At 40.7% G+C, this 15,299-nt stretch overlaps 1 protein-coding gene across 6 annotated transcripts in view; it reads right to left on the bottom strand.

Annotated features, from left to right (window-relative positions):
• The window catches only part of DISP1 (dispatched RND transporter family member 1), a 204,150-nt gene extending 189,194 nt beyond the window's left edge, over positions 1-14,956 (bottom strand). For 2 of the 6 annotated variants that reach the window (XM_014838729.3, XM_044762988.2), the window contains exon 1: positions 14,804-14,956. The gene's annotated coding sequence lies outside the window, so the exon portion shown is untranslated. The remainder of the gene's footprint in view (positions 1-14,803) is intronic. The other 4 variants (XM_044762986.2, XM_070501712.1, XM_014838721.3 and 1 more) reach the window with 3 other exon arrangements.
• Between the last annotated feature and the right edge of the window lie 343 nt (positions 14,957-15,299).

The following is a 15,299-nucleotide window of genomic DNA, read 5'->3' as shown; positions in this document are numbered from 1 at the left end:
ACCCAGCATACGAAGCTGTGCAGAGCAGCTCTCTTCCAGCTCTAAGGGTTCCAGAAAAAACCCTTCTTTAATAGGTCTTCAAGCTTCACTAAGGCTCTTCGGACGATCCTGAACCACCAAGTCACTCTGAGTCAAATGCAAATTCTTCCAACCTTCTGAACACAAGTGAAATGGTTTCCAGGTCTCGTTCAGAAATAATTACACTATAAAGTTGAGGAGGATACTGTATGCCTCACATCTAGTAATCTCAAATTTGATCTTGAGCCCGTTACACTCATGAGAAACTCATCTGATTACCACTGAGTCTACATCCTTATGCGCTTTCATATCTTAAGACGCAACTGTCACAGAAAACATCTTTTTTGTTTAACCAGTTCTCTTCAGAGTTGGCATCTGTCAAAATACTTTATTTTGTTTTTTACTCAAAACGTGAAGGAAAGAATCCTTTGAAGAGGAGAGGGAGAGGTTACTTCAAAATCTTATACCCTCCATTCCCCTTTCCAATAACATCTTCATAGTTATAGTCCAAAGCAGAAAAAAAAAGGGAAGGAGGTATCAAATTAATTAGAGATAGTGCTGTAGTAAGTACATCCTTTCAATTTGATGAGATGGAATTTACAATTGAAATACAGCCCCCAAAAGTGCGCAGCTTTTTCAAAACAAACAGGCCTGCTGATCAAAGAGGTGGAGAAGTACTATATATAGTCAGAGCTATGCCCCTGCCTGGAAATAAGCAACCTGAAGGCAAAATCATGCTAAAGAGCTGTGGGGTGGCATAAAGCAGCTAGAATAAGGGGAACAAAAGGACCTCACTCTAGTGATACCTTTTAAAAGACTCTCAGCCAGCTGCCATGATGTGGTATAATAATTGCTATCATTTTTTAGTACTATGTGCCAGGCATTATGCTAAGCACATTATACTTATTATTTCCTTTATAATGACTATGTGCAATGTGTATTATTATGTTTATTTTGCACGTGAGAAAGTAAACTCACAATGGAATACTACTCAGCCATAAAAAAAAAATCCCATCCACAACAACATGGATGGACCTGGAGGGTATTAGGTTAAGTGAAATAAGCCAGACTGAGAAAGACAAACACTATATGACTTCACTTATATCTGGAAGATAAACAAACACACAAAGAGAATAGTTCAGTGGTTACTAGAGGTAAGGGGGGTGGAAGAAAGGCACAGGGGGTGAAGGGGAGCACTTATATGGGGACAGACAACAAATAATATACAACTGAAACTTCACAATTATGAACTCCATAAAAAAATCAAAAAATATATCATTTATAGAAAGTAAACTCAATTATGCCTGAAACCTAGTAACCTTCTGAAGGATCCATTTACATTCTACAACGTTTTCTCTATGCCCCACGGAGTCCTTAAAATGCCCTCCTAAAGGATTTCCAAATTCCTGTCCTACGCTGCTTACAGAGGGCTCCAACAGCTCCATGTTTCTCTCTTCTGAACCCCCTCAAGAAAGAAAGCTCTCTCAGCAGCTTCTCTTGGGCCATGCATTCTCTGTACCTAAAAACCTTTGGAACATCCCCTGGGATCATCCAATGGCTAGCTTGTACTTGTAAAATCTCTTCAAGCGCCTTGGGGATCACATGTCACTACATGCCCTAAGTGGATATGTTGTCTACCTGGATACACTTTATGACATACCCACTTCTCTCTGCCCACTGTCTCCCCAACGTCACTGAATGGCCCAAATATCACCTCCATTCTCTTAACATCAATTCATACTCAATTCCTTAAAGGAGACTCAAAATCAGCCTCTCTTCAGAAAACCTGCCCTTGACTGTAATCACTCTAGTAGCAGAAAGGGCACCAGACTGGAAACCAGATCTGGCTTCTAATCCTGATTCTGTTACTCGCTGTGTTACATGGGCAAATCACTCGACTTTTCTGGGGCCAGTTTCTCAACCATAAATGAGGGAAATGAGACTAAATAAACAAAATTAATTCTCAGCTCTAAGAATTTTTTATGCAAAAAGATTAGCAACAGCATTAATTTATAAAATCAGAAAAATTGTCATAAAACTTTAAAATTACTTAGGGCACCTCAAATTAAAACAATTAATACACAACACATAAAAACTACAAAAAAAGAGAATAACTTAAATTTCAAAGGATGACAAGGTTGATTAAATTGCCGATTTTCTATACTTTATTTGACACATTAATGAAAACCCAGGTAATTCCTTAAAGACTACTGGGCTACAAATAGAGACACTCGCCTATTTACTCGTCACTATGCGATATCTTATATACCACAGATTTGTTTAATATACCAAATGTGTTTTAAATACTAACTGCGATAGCCTTGTGTGTCAACCTGGCTAGCTTACAGCACCCAGTGTTTCATCAAACATTCATTAGGTGTTGCAGCAAAGGAATTTTGCAGACGTAGTTAATATCTACAATAAGCTGACTTTAAGTAAAGGAGATTACCCTCGGTTGTGTGGGGGGACTCACCTAATCAGCTGTAGGCCTTAAGAACAAAAACAGGTTTTCCAGTGAAGGATTTTTGCCTCAAGACTGCAGCATCAACTCCTGCCGGACCTTCCTGCCTGCTGGCTTGCCCTACAAATTTTAGACTTGCCAATCCCCCAATTTCATAAGCCAATTCCTTACAATACATCTCTTATTAAACACACACACACACACACACACACAGAGGAATGATATTGGCTTTGTTTCTCAGGAGAACCCTGACTGCTACACTAACATACTGAAAGACTCAAACTGGTATTTTTTTCTTTTTTTTCTTTTTCTTTTAGGAAGATTAGCCCTGAGCTAACATCTGCCACCAATCCTCCTCTTTTTGCTGAGGAAGACCGGCTCTGAGCTAAAATCCCTGCCCATCTTCCTCTAATTTATACTTGGGACACCTGCCACAGCATGGCTTGACAGGCGGTGTGTACTTCCACATCCAGGATCCGAACCAGTGAATTCTGGGCCACTGAAGCAGAATGCATGAACTTAACCACTGCACCACCAGGCCAGCTCCTCTTTTTTTTTCTTTCTTTCTTTTTTTTTTTTTTGGTGAGGAAGATTGGCCCCGAGCGAACATCTGTTGCCAATCTTCATCTTGTTTCTTGAGGAAGATTGTCACTGAGCTCACATCTGTGCCAACCTTCCTCTATTTTGTATGTGGGACACCACCACAGCATGGCTTGATGAGCGGTGTGTAGCTCTGTGCCTGGGATTTGAACCCATGGAACCCTGGGCAATTGAAGCAGAGCACGTGACCTTAACCACTATGCCACCAGGCCAGCCCCAGTGTTTTTTTCTTTTCTAAGTAAGGGTTAACAGACGTCTGTTTCTTATAACCTCTCTAAAATATTACATTATTTTAAATAAGTGCTCAGAAAGTTATTTTGTAAGTCAGTACTTCTTACACAACGCCAACAGATTAGCAATGCTATTATCTCACTGTGCTTCTCTTTATTCAAATACATAAGAGGAAAAAGAACAGTGATATTTCCTACATGGAATTTTTAAGCTCCAAGATTGATTTCAGAAGATTCTGAGACTCAATTTTTTTCTCATTTGCATGGCTTTCAAAGTATTTCGTAACTACCAGTTGGGATAACATCACTGTGAGGAAAGTCAACTATCAGCCCAACTTTAAAGACTGAAGAACCACACAAAACAGATGTAGGCTTTGCACTACTTTACTTAGTGATGTGTGCAGAGTCAAGCTGAGAATTCTCCAGTCCTGAGTTCCAATGCTGATCACCAGGTGGTTAGCCCTCAGCGCTACAGTGACACAGAAAAGGATTTCAATATCTGTAAACTTTTCTGTAAAGGGCCGGAAGTATTGAGGCTTTGTGGGCCATGAGGCCTCTGTGGCAACTACTCAACTATGCTGTGGTTGCCCCAAAGCAGCCAACGACATACATACAGGAACAAGCATAGCTGCATTCCAATAAAACTTTATGGACTAAAACACGTCACATTTGGCCTGTGGACCACAGTTTGCTGACCCCTGACTTACACTCATGAAATCAGGGAGCTGGGAAAGACTCTGGAGGTCATGTGGTACAATCTCCCTCTCCATGCCAAGATACCTAGAATCATGTCCCTGACAAATAGATATCTGGTCTCTGTTTCAAGTCCCAGTGACCAGCCTGCTCAGAACAGGTTCCATAATTGGACTCTTCTCCAAGCTAGAAAGTGTTTCTCAATGAGGACATGAAGATTCTTGGATGGGATATTTTTCCATTGTGTGACACTGTCCAGAGCTCTGTGGGTCATTTAGCATCCCTGGTTCCCAAACACTAAATGCTAACCACACACACACACACCCATCACTATGACAACCAAAAACTTCCCCACATATCTCCAAACCCCCTGGGGTGGGGGTGTTGGTACCCAAAGGGTTGAGATCCACTGAGCTGTATGAGAGATGGAATATGTGACAGGCGTCCCATACAGCCATTCCCTCTTCCACCCATGGCAGATATGAGTAATCAGTCACAATACTCTTTCCTACTGAGGCTGGACTTCGTCTCAGAATTTTTAACACAATGCTCAAGACAACCACCACCAATGAAACAGAATTGTGACATTAAAACATATTTATTATCTCTAATCTAAAAAGACAGTTCTACATACACACTCTGAAAAAAATGGCTTCATGGGGCCTGCGTGGTGGCGTAGTGGTTAAGTTTGCATGCTCCACTTCGGCAGCCCAGGGCTTGTGGGTTCAGATCCTGGGCACAGACCCACACACCGCTCATCAAGCCATGCAGTGGCAGCATCCCACATACAAAATAGAGGAAGACTGGCAAGGATGTTAGCTTAGGGAGAATCTTCCTCAAGCAAAAAAAGAGGAAGATGGCAATAGATGTTAGCTCAGGGACAATCTTCCTCACCAAAAAAAAAAAAAAAAAAAAAAATTGGCTTCCTTTAAGTTTATAAAATTGAAAAATAATATGGTTTAACTTTAAAACCTAAGGGATGCTCCAAAAGTCTGTGAAAACATTTGTTGGTTGTGAGAATGACTGAGGGGCACTGAAGGCACCTGGTGGACTGAGGCAAGGAATGTCACGTGTCCTGCAGTGGCAGGGACAGTTTTGCACAAGAAAGGATTATCCCGCATGAGTTTTTAATATCCCACCAGAAATATATGTGGACAAAAAGCCCATCCAAATTATCTAAGCCAAGATTGTAACTCCATTTAACACATAAATGCAAGTTATCTTTTTCACACTGTTAATGATCACTAAATTTTCTCAAAATGTAACTGATTGAAAGTCGACGCAAGACTGTACCTAACTTTTCTCTGAATTTTACCAAGTTATTCATCATTTTGGAAAACCACCTCAATGCCAGCAATACAATTCAGTGTATGTAAGTACAACTTACTCGCATGAGAGTGCATTTGCAGGTACGTCATTCACAGTAATTCCAGGTACAGGTACAAAAAGCTGACCATTTGGTATGTGCGGAGCGTACACATATTAAAATACATATTTTTGCAATGACTTCATTTGTATTTCTTCTTTACATTATAGTTACAACATTGTGTTCATTTCTTTGCAATCAGGTTTGTAAGCAGTTACGGTCTATGAATTCATTTCAAGATTATAAAGGAGGAATTCGAAAATATTTGTTATAAAAATAGAGTGTTGGATCTGACAGGTTAAGAACCACTGGTCAAAACTAAGGACACTTTTTTGGTCAAATTTCCCTAACGTGGACACCAATCTTGCCCACACTCTTGAAACAAATGTAATGTATTTCAAAGGTTGGAACACAACTTTGGCTCTCTGAAGCTGTTTTACAGATAAATGCTAGATCTCACGATGCAGGCGCAGTTTCCATTTCCTGTCCTCTGCTGTAGGAAATATACGAGAAACGGCTGCGAAAACCAAGTGTTTAGGACCGCCGAGTCCCCCAGCACATCATGTCTGTCTCTGCAGTTAGTGCCATCTGATTCTGACAGAAACTGGCAGTGATTAACAGTGTCAATGAAAGAACCCAGTCATCACTGAGGCAATGCCCCTGAGCACCAGACACAAAGATTCTATTCTGAGTGAGTCCATTTTCCACACTAAATTGAGATCTGTCCCTTGCGTTACACAGAGCAGACTCTAGAACAGCATCCAAGAGAACAGCGTCCAGCAGAATACCCTGAGAGGGCAGAAATGTTCGACAGCACACTGTCTGATGCGGCAACCACTACCACATGCAACATCTGAGCATTTGAAATGTGGCTTAGTCTAACTGAAGAACTGGATTTTTAGTTTGATTTCATTTTAATTAAAATAGCCACACATGACTGGGGACCACAGTGCTGGACAGCACAGCTCTGGAATATCAGAGCTGAAAAGGGTCCTGGAGGCCATATAATTTAGCCATTCTTAGCCTAGGAAAATACAGCACCGCTAGGAATTATGAAACAGCTGCTGAGAGGGATTTATCCAACGTTTGCCACAAAAATGGGAAATATAAGAACCCCAATGGAGTCCAGCCCCCTAACTTTTCATATGAAGTTACTGAGGCTAAAAGGCCAAACACTTCATTCAGTCATTTGGCCCATTAGGAACAGCCACTTTAGAACCCAGGTCTCCTGACACTCAATTTAGGGCTTTCTACTCCTCTACTATTATGTGGCTGACTGAGTGAAAACCCAATTAGGGGCCAGCCCGGTGGCGCAGTGATTAAGTTCACACATTCCACTTCTCGGTGGTCCGGGGTTCGCTGGTTCAGATCCCAGGTGTGGACATGGCACTGCTTGGGAAGCCATGCTGTGGTAGGCGTCCCATGTATAAAATAGAGGAAGACGGGCACGGATGTTAGCTCAGGGCCAGTCTTCCTCAGCAAAAAGAGGAGGATTGGCAGTAGTTAGCTCAAGGCTAATCTTCCTCAAAAAAAAAAAAAAACCCCAATTATTGCACGTCTTACTTCCCATCTGCTACCTAAAATATGGCATTAATCTCACCAATTGATAGACTCTTTCTTCAAAGCTAGACTTAGCTATAAACAATTTTAACTTTAAAGATATGGAGATGAACTAAGATTTGAACCAAAGCTTAAAAAATGTGTCTATTTAAGAAATGACTAGTTGGGAATTTAAAGGTTTGAGATTGACTAAAAACAGAAATAACCTCTATATACAATCTATGTCTATATATAATCTATATATAATAATTATACATCTATGTAATAATAATGGACTAAGGGCGTTGGCAAGCTGAGTTTCCAAGAAGATTAATTATTATTTCCCATTATAAGTCTTTTAAAAACCTTTTTATAGTTTATAGCACTTTTTTAAAGTTTGTAGAGTATGAATAAGAGCTCATATATAGTTCAAAGACTAAACCCCAAAGCAAAATCATAAACATAAGAAATGGCAGGTCCCAGACACTTTCTTTAAACCATGTTTTCAACTATTCCAGGTTTAGGGGTGAAACTTTGTTCTGAGAACTAGGAGAGAGGCAGGTGTACTGGAACATAATTCCAGTGACTATTTGCTCTCTTCTGCAGAGATGCGTGTAAAAGTGGCTGGCAGGGAGCAGAAAACCCAATACAAGCCTTTGAATGGCCTCTAAGTACTTCTTGGGTCTCCCAGGGAGTGAGGGCACCGGGGCCAGAGAACTATCACTTGTCACACTTTTCTGCAGAAAACTTTATAAAATTATCCACAGATGATCTGCCCCTAAGCCCTACAAGGAGCGTTAGCCAGTGAGCTATAATCAATCCAAAGGCAGCCCTGACTCAACACAAGCTTTAAGGGATAAATATCATAAATGAAGAAGACAAAGCTGAAGAAGAGGGCTAATGAGTAAGTAAGAAAACTGAGACCAAAGTATATCTCTACAGGCTGAAATGCCTGGCTGCTGAAACAAAGGCAGGATAAAACTTAACAGGAACAAAAATAAAGTCCTGCATATCAGTTTAAAAATCAGTTGTACTAGTACAGGGACCAGACTCACAGAGAATTCCTATGAGAATTTCGGGAGCTTTGGCTTACTGAATGCTTAATATAAGAGTAAGATGTGTCTGCTTAAATGTTAATGTAATTCTGGACTCCAATAATATGGAATATGCAATAATGGAATAGCATGATGTCCACCTTACAGGAAGTAAGTGTCCTACTATTTGCTGCCTCGGTCGGACATCTAAAACAGCACAGACAATGATGGGAGCCGTATTTTCAGGGTACTGACAACCTAGTGCATCCAGAATAAGATGATCGGGATGGTGAGAGATCTAGGTATTGGTATTATTTAACCTGGAGAAGAGACGGTTAGTTATCTTTACATAATATGACAAAATTTTACACAACAAAGAGAAAATACATCTTCTATGTCACTTTGGATGATACTATAACTAAAACCAATACATAAAAAAACACACAGGTAATTTGGATCTGTTAAAATAAGATAATAACCTTAAAACTGAAGCCACCCACAACCAATCTTCGACAAAGGAGCTGAGGGCCTACAATGGAGAAAAGAAAGTCTCTTCAACAAATGGTGCTGGGAAAACTGGAAAGCCACATGTAAAAGAATGAAAATTGACCATTCTTTTTCACTATTCACAAAAATAAACTCAAAATGGATCAAAGACCTAAAGATTAGACCTGAAACAATAAGTCTTCTAGAAGAGAATATAGGCAGTACACTCTTTGACATCAGTTTCAAAAGAATCTTTTCGGATACCATGACTCCTCAGATGAGGGAAACAATAGAAAGAATAAACAAATGGGACTTCATCAGACTAAAGAGCTTCTTCAAGGCAAGGGAAAACAGGATTGAAACAAAAAAACAACCCACTAGGTGGGAAAAAATATTTACAAGTTATATATCCGACAAAGGGTTAATCTCCATAATATATAAAGAACTCACACAGCTCAACAACAAAAAATCAAACAACCCGATCAAAAAATGGGCAGGGGACATGAACAGACATTTCTCCAAAGAAGACATACGCATGGCCAATAGACACACGAAAAGATGCTCATCATCACTAATCATGAGGGAAATGCAAATCAAAACTACACTAAGATATCACCTTACACCTGTTAGAATGGCAAAAATATCCAAAACAAAAAGTGACAAATGTTGGAGAGGCTGTGGAGAAAAAGGAACCCTCGTACACTGTTGGTGGGAATGCAAACTGGTGCAGCCACTATGAAAAACAGTAGGGAGATTTCTCAAAAAATTAAAAATAGAAATGCCTTATGACCCAGCCATCCCACTACTGGGTATCTATCCAAAGAACTTGAAATCAGCAATTCCAAAAGTCCCATGCACCCCTATGTTCATCGCAGCATTATTTACAATAGCTAAGGTGTGGAAGCAACCTAAGTGCCCATCAACTGATGATTGGATAAAGAAGATATGGTGTGTGTATATATATATGTATATACACACACACACACACACACACACACACACAATGGAATACTACTCAGCCATAAAAAAGGACAAAGTCGTGCCATTCACAACAACATGGATGGACCTTGAGGGTATTATGTTAAGTGAAATAAGCCAGATAGAGAAAGACGAACTCTGTATGACTCCACTCATAGGGCCAGTAGACAAAGAGAACTGATTGGTGGTTACCAGGGGAAAGGCGGGTAGGGGGTGGGCACAAAGGGTGAAGGGGTGCACCTACCACACAACTGACAATAATGTACAACTGAAATTTCACAAGGTTGTAAACTATTATAATCTTAATAAAAAGTTAAAAAAAAAAAAAAACAGAAGCCACCCAACAATGAACCAAGGTTGCACAAAAACGTGAACACCTTGTTACTGTAAGTATTCCTGCAAGGGTCATAAATCCTCTAGGAAGGGAAGAAAGGGTTAGGGGGGTATTCAAATTAGGTAGACAACTGGATTAAGTGACTGTTACAGGTTCATTGTAACTCTGCAATGATATTATTTTAAGTGCAGAAGAAAAAGAATAAGTTGAGTCAGCAAACACTTTATTTCCCCAATAGAAAGTTAGGCTGGTGAAAGGGCAGAAGAAATGAGAAAGCCAAGGGATTCTAAGGTACATCTAAAAATGCGTGATATGTAAGGTCCTGAAAGGGAGACGCAGTGAACAGGTGAATCTGGATAAAAGATCTCTCAAATAAGGATACCACCTGTCCTGCCCTAAGGACCAAATGACTACGTAAGAAAAGCACTCTGTAAATAATCTATACATAAATATCATTGTTGGTATTCTACATTAGTCAGAATCTTCTAAGCTTTGCTCAGCACACTTTAAAAAGGGTATGAAAAACCTAGAATCTGAAAGATCATCCAAGGTAAGGCATTGTGAATGGACTAAAGAGAGAGAAAGTATATTCTAGGTGAAATCCTAAAGGTATAAACAGAGTTTTACCCAAGGAAAGTTAACAAGGTATGTATTACATAATAGGTTAAGTGTTCTTAAAAAGGATGCTGTTCAACTGTTATCTATAACCAAGGAGTAGAAATTAAGAAGAGGTGGACTGAAATGAAGGCGAGCGAAATTTCAGGTAGGTCTAAAGAGGAACACTTACATGCTTGTTTTGAGACAAAGGAAAACGTATAAGCCTCAAGGCAACAAAGAGACACAGGAATTACAATTCCTACCTGTCAGGATGATAGGACCCTGGAAGAAGTTATGGAAGCTCAGAAATCAAAACCCTCCTGTCATGGATTGGTCAACATTTACAGTCCTTGACGGAGTCAAATAAGACTATCTCCCAAGCTACTTTCTAGCTCTAGCAATCAGCAAAGTGGAGCCAATAAATAACTGTTTATTAGGAAAAGAAATAAAGTCAGCAGTTCAGCTTGGGAGTATATTTTATATGAGCATTCTACTTTAATCAAAAGTGTTCTTGTCCTTAAGTGATAAAGCAAATGGGGTCAAATGTTAATAGGTGAATCTAAATAAAGAGCATATGGGTAGTTCCTTGTACTACTTGTATTTTTGCAACTCTATTCAATTATGATGAAATAGTTATCACTTAGGTTTAAAATATCAGGAGTTGACTCTGATACTTCTTATCTGTGTAGTCATTAGTTCTTGTGGGAAAGTCTAGAACTTGATTATCCATCACTTCCTAGGGCCTGCCTTCCATCCTCTGCTTTAATTAAGACAAGTTCACTCACCCATAGTGCCTGGCATCTCATATTTACAATGTTCTCATCAATCTCCAAGCCTTCATGCTCTCAATGTCATAAATAAATGGCCATGCTAAAATAAACCTCAATACTTGTTTTTTTACTCACATTTCAACCCTTCCTCAAAACTCTCCGCGATTCCTAATTACCATATAAACTTTGACCTCAAGAGCCTCTGCCAGGTCATTCTCATGGAGCTGGGAGAGGCGGGAGGGATTTCTCTCCCTGCAGCCTGCAGGCAACAAGGGATTGCACTGTCTAGGATATTTCAAAACAATAACAAAACCAACAAAAAGTCTTTCTGCTTTTTATTATCACCAAGCACTGGCAATTCTAAACAACCTTGGTGCTAAGATATGCCTTCCAACCACTGCCGGCAGCTGCCACCATCAGCCCTTAATACGTCACGGGTAATGGTCAGCCTCCCCGACCTCTGCACAAATTTTTTAGCCGATAGTTTTTCTTTTCCTTAGGATCTCAAGTTTTAAAAATAATAACAACAACAACAACAACAAAGACTAAGAGCAATCAGTGCACTTTCTCTAGTATTTGCAATTGTGAGGTATAGCACATCACTTTAATAGAAAAGTCAATGGATAATTTAATGTGATGCCTCACTCTAAGCAAAACTAAGTACAGTTCATTTATATAATCTGACCAATTATGATTTATTTTTAAAACTATATTTCAAACAACAATAATGCAAACAAGCGGTTCACAGCCATAACTACATGCCTGGAGGGTGGAAAATTTGCCAAGATTTATGGGACCAGACGCAGAGAACAGACAAGGCTCTACTAACAGGACTGCAGTCCTTCAGCTGCTCAGATTCCCTTGGGTCACTTTGGGGCCCAGGTCATCTTAATCACTACAGGAAAAAAGGTTTAACTCAGCAGAAGAAAAAGGACAGAAAGTGATACTAAAAGAAGAGGCCGACAGTGCCTCAGCCAGTCTTACTGAAGGCCACACCTGCACCATAGGCAATGCAGCAGCTGGATGGCAAGCCAGCAGACCAACCCCTCCTTGGTAACTCTGTCCAAAAGCTGTATTCCTCAGCTCTAACAAATTCTCCTGATTCTATCAAACGGCAGAGAATGGCTTTCTAACTAGGGTATGCAGAAAACTGAGAACAGGTTAAATAATAATAAAAGTGATAATCAGAGAGTGCAGAACCAAAAAACTCAGTATAGCAAATTACTCCATATATTACACACGGGTGATTATGGAAAACAAAATGTCTAAGTATGTATATAAGAAGACAGAGTTTCCGTTATCGCTGTTTTAATAGTTCTTCCAATGCAGACATACATATTTCACTGTAGCATAAATAAAAAGAAAGAGTAAATCCATAAGAATCGTAATTTGCTGCATCCTCATAAAAAATTGCCCCTATTGGTTACTGTAAAATACGTCTAAATCCTACAGAATAACACATGGTTTATCTAAAGAAGGCTAAGAAATTTACTCAACAATTAGAACAAGGAAGGAAAATTTCAAAGATTATCCAGAAAACAGGGCAATCAAATTTCAGAGATATCATTCAGATATATAACTTGAAATCTGCCGAAGAAGGCAGGACTCTGGGATTGCAACATCAAGCACTTCCTCCACCACAAACTACCACAGCCCTGCATACTTTCTCAAGTGCTTATCTCCCAAAAACCAACGGCAAAGGGAGAAGAACACATTTTTCAAACCAAGATAGTATGGAAAAATTAGAACAAGGCTTATCAGAAAAACAGTATTATCCAACTTAAAGATTAAATTAAAACATAACTAGAAATCCACATGGCAGTTAATTCAATAACTATAGAGATCAGTGTCATCTTTCCATTTTTTCCACAAAATTACTCAATATGCTCATTTACATGTTAAAGTATTGTTTATATCTAGGCATTGCTTTCTACTTGTAAATATGAGCTGTGCCCCTAAACATAAGGAAATTATAAGTATGTACCTAACGCAAGCACAAATTTTCAAGGCCATGAAGAGTTTAAAAGCTATAGTTATTAATACTGTACGTTTGAAATTTGGAAGAGAGTATACTTTAAGTGTTCTCACCACAAAAAAAAGAAAGAAAGAAAATGGTGACTATGTGCGGTCATGATCTGTTAATCAGCTTGATCGTGGTAACCATTTCACAATGTATACATATATCAAATCATCACAACATGCACCTTAAATATACACAATTTTTATTTGTCAATTACACTTCAATAAAGCTGGGGCAGGGGAGAATTTATAAGCTAGCAAGACATGAAGTCACCAATAAATATGAAATGTTCTAGTATACTTGAACTAGTGCAAGTCAAACCACCAAATCAGATCCAAAAATCACCTGTACCAACATAGTAATTTTAAAAATAAAAAAGTTTAACACGAATTATGAAACACCTGAAACAAGCAAAACAATCATCAGATATCACCCTCCCCACTGACAATGTCATGGCTCTCCCTAGCTACCTTACCCAGTTTGCGGCAAAAATCAAACTCACCATCTACCTAAAGCTGGGAGAGTCTTTGTAACTACATTGAAGTGAGATATTGTATGATGTAGATTAGGAAGTACATATTACAGCCATTAAATGTAAATGCAAGGTAGACTAACTAAAATGAATAATAATTACCTCTGGTAATGATTAAAACAGCCCACATACACTGGCCACTAATGAAAACTAAATGCACTAATGCATATATAACAGATCTTGGCTTACCAATATTTTTTAAAACACTGCCAATGGTAAACATATACATTTTTTTCCTTGTAACAGAAATAAAAACAGCAAATTCTTAGGAATTGCTAGTAATTGGCTGCACCCTAATCCAAAACTGCCCTTACTGGTTAAACTGAAAAACTAAACGCAAAGGATAACTTTTAGCAAAAATGTGTGAGAAAGGCAGAAAAACAATGAACTGTAACAGCAAACAGAACTGGCTTTCCATGTGATCATCACTGTAATTCTAAACGCATTTAGAGGTTCATTCCACGACAAAGGAAAGAAGATAGCCTAAACTCTGCAGAGTAGAGAAGATTCCAAAAGGAAAACTTTGGTTGGCTTGCTTGTTGTGTGAAGGCAACTTTCAAGTACTATCGGTTTGACAAAGAAATGCAGCATAAGTTGGACCTGGTGAAGAAGAGTTCAAGTTTTCCCTGGGAACGTGAAATATTTTCCCGACATCCCCACAGGGGTAAACACACACACACACACACACACACACACACACTAAAAAGCCAGCATGAATTGAAAATGAAGCAATACGAGTTCAGCATCCAATAGGTGGCTGGTCATCCTTCTGCTCCGTTAGGTCAAGATGCCCTTCTCATCTAAGACTCTCAGAGAGAGACTGACCCCCTCCTCTCGAACCTTTGCCCTGGAAGCCAGCCTTTGCCATCTTGTGCCACCTTCACAGACAGTCTGCCAAGTCCCGGGACACTCCCCCACGCGGGACGACTTTCCTCCAAGATGCATCCCTGCCCCGTGTCACCCGCGACTGCCCGTCTCCTGGCCTCTTCGGCCTCAGGGTCCCCAGTGCCTCCCTCCCCAGCCCCTCACGGCTGACCTCAGGGCTCTCCCCGTTCCCCGGCCCCCCATCACGGTCCCCTCCCTCAAACCTGGGGTCCCGGTTCTCCCTCTGCCCGCGCGGGGAGTCCCGACTCTCCCGTCCCTACCCGGTCTCCCCGTCCCGCGGCGCGGGGCAGCGGCGGGGCCGTGGGGAATCCACTGAGGAGACAAGTGCCGGGGACGCTCCGGCTCCGACCTGGACCCGGAGCCGGGCTTCCGCCTCGCGCCGGAAGGCGTTCCGAGCGAGACCGGAAGTCCCGCCCCGCCGGCTCCCCTGCTGTCCGCGGGGTTGCCCGGCTCCGCGGAGTCCTGATGGAGTGTGTGGAGGACCGGGGAGAGGGCGTCGCAGCCACGGAGCGGAGGGGCTTGCCCTGCGGGGCCGCGGCGCCCACAGTCTCCGTCCTCTCGCCCTGCTTCTCTTTCCAGCGGATCCGTCAGCCGGTCTGCAATCGCTTGACCAGGCGTCTGCCCTGCTCCCACCCCGTTAGAAACAGGATGACTCAGACGTTGACCCCTGCCTCCACCATCTCGTTTAAAGCTGTCATCAATACAGAGGTTCATCACATCACGAGGCAGTCTTGCTTCATTCCTTAATTCAAATTT

Source organism: Equus asinus, chromosome 30 (assembly GCF_041296235.1).
Source record: "Equus asinus isolate D_3611 breed Donkey chromosome 30, EquAss-T2T_v2, whole genome shotgun sequence".
Lineage (NCBI taxonomy): Eukaryota > Metazoa > Chordata > Mammalia > Perissodactyla > Equidae > Equus > Equus asinus.
Note: the sequence above shows the minus strand (reverse complement) of the source record. Positions and strands in the feature narration are given on the sequence as shown.